The sequence below is a fragment of the Mirounga angustirostris genome, unplaced genomic scaffold (genome assembly GCF_029215605.1).
Source record: "Mirounga angustirostris isolate CCGP_5_RB_7025 unplaced genomic scaffold, mMirAng1.0.hap1 SCAF_7, whole genome shotgun sequence".
Classification (NCBI taxonomy): domain Eukaryota; kingdom Metazoa; phylum Chordata; class Mammalia; order Carnivora; family Phocidae; genus Mirounga; species Mirounga angustirostris.
In genome coordinates this window covers 95977618-95984045 of record NW_026991715.1, presented here as the reverse complement: position 1 = coordinate 95984045, position 6428 = coordinate 95977618, and the positions used below count along the sequence as shown (strand labels likewise).

Sequence of the window (6428 nt, the reverse complement as noted above, 5' to 3'; positions counted from 1 at the left end):
CCAGTGACTGGTTCAGGAGACTGGACATGGTTGAACTTGGTAGAGTGAGACTCATTTCAGGACCTTCTTGAGCAATCGGAGGATAGAATCTCTCTTTTTGCTGACTGGCAGCTGTGAAGTTGTCAGTCTGGGGCATCTGGGGGCATCTCAGTTGAGAGAAGTCTGCTGAGGATGAAGTTCCATAGAGAAAGCAGGACTGAGAGGTAGTAAGAGAGAAACTGGGTCCTGGTAACATTGTTTTAGCTTCTGGATCCAGCAGTATAAGAAGTAGGTCTACTCCTTAACTGTTCTTTGGGTGATCATTAAATTACCTTTTTGGGGTGTGTGTGTGTGAGGTGGGGTTTAAGCCAGTTTTAATTGGCTCTTCTATTAATTGTGACCAAATATGTGTTGACTAATAGAGATAAATAGCTATCTACAGTATAAATTGCTTCACAAATTATTGAGTTCCCCATTCCCAGAATGGTTCATGTAAAATCAAGTCTATCAGAAAAGGAAATGCTGCATTACTGGAGAACCCTATGTCCTTTTCAGCCTTGCTGATTGAGGCCAGGTTTCCCTCTGTTACCTGAGGAAGAGAGTGCTTGTGAAAGAGAGAGATAGAGATAGAGACAGAGAGAAAGAGAGAGAGAAAGACAAGAGTGGAGGAGAGACTCTGCACGATAACATCACCAGATTGCCCAGCATCATTTCAGAATTACTATTTACTTCTTGTGAGTGACAAAATATACCCAAACCAGAGAGAACTGACATACTAAAATTTTTATTAAAAAGAATTAACAAATGTGCAGGTTGGCTGAGAGAAAGGGATGTGGACACCGAGGCATAGTGGCTGAAAAAGATATTTTTCTTTTCCTTCTTTCCCCTAAGTGCACCATCTAAAGGAGGAATTACTATCAAACACAGACATCCTCACCACAGTGACAACCTTGGCAGGGATCAGAGGAGAAAGTGCCCACTGGCCCTATTCCCAGGGGTTTGAGTCAAGAGGCCAGGAATCTGTGTAGCACATCTGGGGCAGGAGAGCAGATGTCTAATGGGGCAAAGCCTAGAACCAGAGAAGGTACATTTTATGAAACGGAAATACAAATAAATAGCTGACACCAGAAGACAGAGCATCTCCTGACTATTTAGAAGCCACTGGACTCTGGTTCTATTTATAAAGATGACATGTTCCACAGATCCAGTTTTCCCTGTTACTAATCGAGGCCAAAGCATCAACATATTCCAGGCACATGTGGGAAGGGATGAGATGTGGGTTCAGGGCTCTGACCTCTTTAATGAATTCACTCTGCATCTGAGTCAGGATACATGCAGAGTGTTTTGTACTTTTTACTCTCAGTAACTAGGAGAGACAGAGATGCATAGTCTTCCTCTAGATTTCTAGCCCTTCTCACCTTCCTGTAAGTTTCATCTTTCTTCTTTTTGGCTTGTCTGCCACCCCTACCTCCTTTTCATTCTCTCCCAGCAGAAAGAACACACCTGGCTGCTTAAGTGACACGGATCCTGGTCCAGAACTGGCTATTCAACTTCAGGCATCTTATTTAATCTCTCTGGACTCCAGTTTTCTCATCTGCAAAAGGGCTTAGATAAGTGTTTACTCAATTCATGATTCCCAAAATATGAAGAACTGGGCTGCATCCATGGATATTGAAGACCCTGACACATATTTCAGTAAAGAATCATATTCAACTTTGTTTTGTCAAGCATGGCTCAAATTCATCTGAGAACAAAATCTCTTTAAAAAAAATAACATGGGGACACCTGGGTGGCGCAGTCCCTTCAGCGTCCAACTCTTGTTTTTGGCTCAGGTCGTGATCTCAGGGTCCTGGGATTGAACCCCATGTTGGGCTCCACACTCACTGAGGAGTCTGACTGAAATTCTCACTCCTTCTTCCTCTGTCCCTCCTCCTGTGCATGTGCTCTCTCTCTTTCTCTCTCTCTAAGTAAATCTTAAAAAAAAAATAACATGTAGCTACACCTCACTATTCTATGGTATACAGGTTGAAAACTGCTGGTTTTGGCCAATACTCGGATTGGCTCTCTAAACTTTTTTTTTTACCATCCTTCTATTTAGAGTAGTTGGGAACAAAAACTATATTTCTCAGACTTCCTGCAGCTAGGGTTTTGCATCTGGATTACATCCTACCAATAAAATGAACTCATATGAGACGGGGAAGACATTTTCATTTCTTGCCCAATCCTGACAGATACACTAACCTAGATGATCTCTAAAAATCTAGTTCAACTCAATGGGATTTTTATGTTTTCCCTCTTGGCCATACCTTTTCTTAGGCAAAATCTCATTTAGCTATCTATCTAGTTCATTTATTTATTTATTTTCTAAGTTGTAATACATCCCAAGAAATAGACCCAGGTCAAATCAGGAAAGAGTAAATGCTAGCTGGGGGTCTTCTTGCTCTGAAATTTCCATCATCTTCTACATTTCATTTCTGATTCAGTGGGACATAGGTCATCTTGGGGTCTTGTAGCAATTCCAAAAAGAGAGAGATCTGCTAAAAAGTTGGAACTATAACCATGATGCCCCATAGATCCTCTGGCCACCATTATGAGGCTGGATTGAGCTGGGTACACAGAATGTTTCCTCTCAGCATCCCCTGTTAATTTTATAGGGATGATTGTATTTCTCATCACATTCCAGGAGCATCTTAAATGCTGCTCCACTTAAAGAAGACAGCTAGCTCTAGGATGGCAGGGCCTAGCTCTGGCTCCCTGATGACTTAGTAAGCAATCTTGGTCAGGACAAATAACTACTGTGTCCCTTAGATTATCTGGGTCTAAAATCAATGAAGCAGCATCTTCCCTAGCTGCAGTACTTTAGATAAATAGGAGATCCTGTATGTAGTGCAATGAGTTTTAAAATTGAGCTTTTCAGGTGGGTGTCAGATACTACCAAACTCACTCCTGACCTTGATTCCATGAAGGTTAAACATTGGAAATTGGACTCATGAAAACATGGGATAAAGGGAATTTCTGGGTGGATGGTCCTTTGACAAAATTGTAAAGTGGTTAAAATTTGTCTTTTTCTTCTTCCAAATGACAAAAGTTCAGTTTTCCAAATTTTAGTACTAGAAAGCTTTCCCTATTCTCCTCTGCCCCCTAGAATTGTGCAGTGTTTTAACTCTGTCCTTCTCAGAGCAAGGAAAAATAGTAAGCTCGTTTATCCTGAGGCTGTTGTTTTAACCCTGGCATCCTATCAGTCCTGGATAGCTGCAGAGAGCATAAATGCCAGGGTCCCACAGCTAGAAATCCAACAGTTGGTCTTGGATGGGGCCCAGGTATACTAACTATTCCAAAGCTCCCACGGGTTGAGAACCACTAGGGTACTGTTACCTAAACATACCTCTTCAAAGAGAATCATGGAAAAATTTCCAGGGATCAACTAATCTTGTCTCACTCCTACTCAAATTTTTGGTAAAACAGATTATTGCCATTCACTTTTATTTGCAAGCTTCAGGTAACCACCTGGTAGTACAGCTCTTTCCATAAATAAGAAGCTCATAAAATCTTAAAATAATGCCAAGGTTAGTTCAATATGAAGCTTCTATCTAGTAGCTGGTACCTTGTTCTGGAAATTCTGTGCCCATTCTGCCTCCTGGCTTGATTATGCTTGATTATCCCACCCTTGAATACCCCCAGAACCTGGTTTTCATCCTCTGCCTGGTGTCCTGTTCCTCATCTAACCCTCCAATACTAATCTGATGACAAAAATATGGACTTTGAGTTAGATCTAGTTCAAGTCTTGACCCCGCCACTCTGTAACTCAGGATTCCTTGGGAAAATTATTTGGAGTCTTGGTTTCTTCATCTTCAGAGTAGGGATGATATTTCTTATTCTATCAGTCCAGAGTTTTACACATAGAAATATCCAACAATTGTGAGGTCTCTTTCCCCTCAAATCTCATTGTTTATTTTGCACTTATTTCTACCTATTGTTTATATGACCATAGCCCAAAGGGTTTTTAAAGGTAGGATTTAGAGTATCAGTAGGAAGATGTTTTAGGCATAGCAAGACCTTTGTGTTACAATCGAAATTACAGCCTACTGGTCCCCAGTAGCCTTCTCTTAGCTCCCACCATAAGGGGTCTGACCAAGGCATTCAGGACAGTGATGGGATGGAGGAAACTAATGGATGCAGTGGGAGGAGTGATTTGAAGAAACCCTTGGTAGGCACCAGTGGGAAGCTGAAAAATAAACCCAGAAAAGACCTGGAAAGGGCAGACCACCAGATATCCAGCTAGGAAGCAGAAATCCTGGCTGGAGTCTGTTTCAAACCACAGAATCTGAATTTAGGGAAGAAAGCATTAAAAACAATAAATTACCCAAAATGGCAAATTTAAGATTCAACTGCCTCAAACTGTTACAACTTAGGCACTTGTAAAAGAGAAATATTCCAGATGGCAAAGTGGAAGGATGAATTATAAAGAAGGAAGTGGCTAATATCCTGTGCAAGACTTTGAAGAAATACAAAGAGAGCTTTCCTGGCAGGAGCAGGCTGGGGAGCCTGGTGTTTCTGGAGACAGAAATGGGGTGCCATTTGATCAGGGTCAGCTGGCCCCACTGGCTAGTCCTAGGTGCTCAGGGCTCAGGTTTGGTTTCAAATTGTCTTCTGTCTTCTAAGAGAGTCTGGAACAAATGGCCCTGGTGCTTAGGAGGGGCACCTAGAGTGACTACTTAACATGTATATGATTTTGATTTGACATGGTCCATCTGGCCTTACTATTTAATTCAGGATCCCATGGCCCTAGGTATGATTTCAAATTGTATCTGATCCATTTTCATCTTCTACTTCCCTTTATATCAGGTCACTCCAGCTCTGGAACCAAGGGGATTGAATCTGAACAGGTAAACTGGAGAAAGGTGAAGGAATCTAACTGCATCCTGCTCAAAGGGGTCTTAGTTCTAGCTTCTTAAAATGTAGTCCTCAGACTGCATGATCTGACTATATGATGCCTCAGCATCACCTGTGAGATTACTGGAAATGCAACACCCTGGCTGGTCTGTAGCAAGCTGCAGACATCAGTTTTGTTTTGCAGGATGGGGTTTGTTAAAAGTTGTCAAGAATAAGGCTTACTTCAAGAGATACCAAGTGAAATTTAGAAAATGATGAGAGGGTAAAACTGATTACTATACTCAGAAATGCTTGGTAATTCAGGATAAAAATAAGCACAACACACCTAAATACAGGATGATAGTTCATGTAACCAATGGAGATATCATTTGTCAGATTGCTTATGCCTATAGAGAAGATGTGACAGTTTGTGCAGCTTATGCTTATGAACTCCCAAATTATGATATGAAGGTTGGCCTAACAAATTATGATGCAGCATATTGTATTGGCATGGTGCTGGTCTGCTGGCTTCTCAACAGGTTTGGCATGGGCAAGATCTATGAAGGCCAACTGGAGGCAACCAGAGATGAATACAATATGGAAAGCATTGATGGTCAACCTGTTGCCTTCACCCTCTATTTGGATGCAAGGCTTGCCAGAACTGCTACTGGAAATAAAGTTTTTGTGGCCCTCAAGGGAGCTGTGGATGGAGGCTTGTCTACCCCTCACAGTACCAAATTATTCCCTGGTTATGATTGAGAAAGCAAGGAATTCAATGCAGAAGTACATCAGAAGCACATCATGGGTCAGAATGTTGCAGATTATATGTGTTACCTAATGGAAGAAGATGAAGATGCTTATAAGAAACAATTCTCTCAATACATAAACAATATAACTCCAGACATGGTGGATGACATGTTTAAGAAAGCTCACACTGTTAGATGAGAGAATCTAGTCTATGAGAAGAAGCCTAAGAAAGAAGTAAAAAAGAAAAGGGGGAGCCATCCCAAAATGTCTCTTGCCCAGAAGAAAGACTGGGTAGCTCAGAAGAAGGCGAGCTTCCTTAGCACTCAGGAGCAGGCTGCTGAGAGCTAATAAACCAAACCACATTTTTCTATGAAGATTTTTCAGATAAAGATAATAAACTTATTCATCAAGCAGCTAAAAAAAAGGGAAATGCGGCACCCCAAATCTACCAAATTAACATGATCCGCAGGTGTTTCATATGTATGTTAAGGTTTGAGAAATAACATACTCATAGATTTTATATGCAAAGGAAGAATATAGGCCCACAAGGATCCCTGTTTGCATCAGAAAGGACATTGCCCATGTCTAATTGTTTCAAAAGCAGTGCAGGTCATGGAGTCTACAAGCTCCTAATAGCACTGCCTGAGCCTTGATCCCTAACAATAAAGGCCTTTGGTCTGAAATTGGGTTCACAAGCAAAGGGCCATCCAGTGCTCCTTCTCAGCCTCAGTTATTCCGTTCTATTGCTTCTCCTCCTTTCAATGGGGCATTCCGTGCCAAGGGGAGGAAAGTCATAACATGAAGGAAAGTTGTAGAAAACTGGTTTGCTA

General features: G+C 41.5%; 1 pseudogene; it reads left to right on the top strand.

Moving 5' to 3' along the window:
• The first annotated feature begins 5001 nt into the window (after positions 1 to 5001).
• On the top strand, positions 5002 to 5946 carry LOC123835452 (large ribosomal subunit protein uL18-like; annotated as a pseudogene).
• Positions 5947 to 6428: the final 482 nt, after the last annotated feature.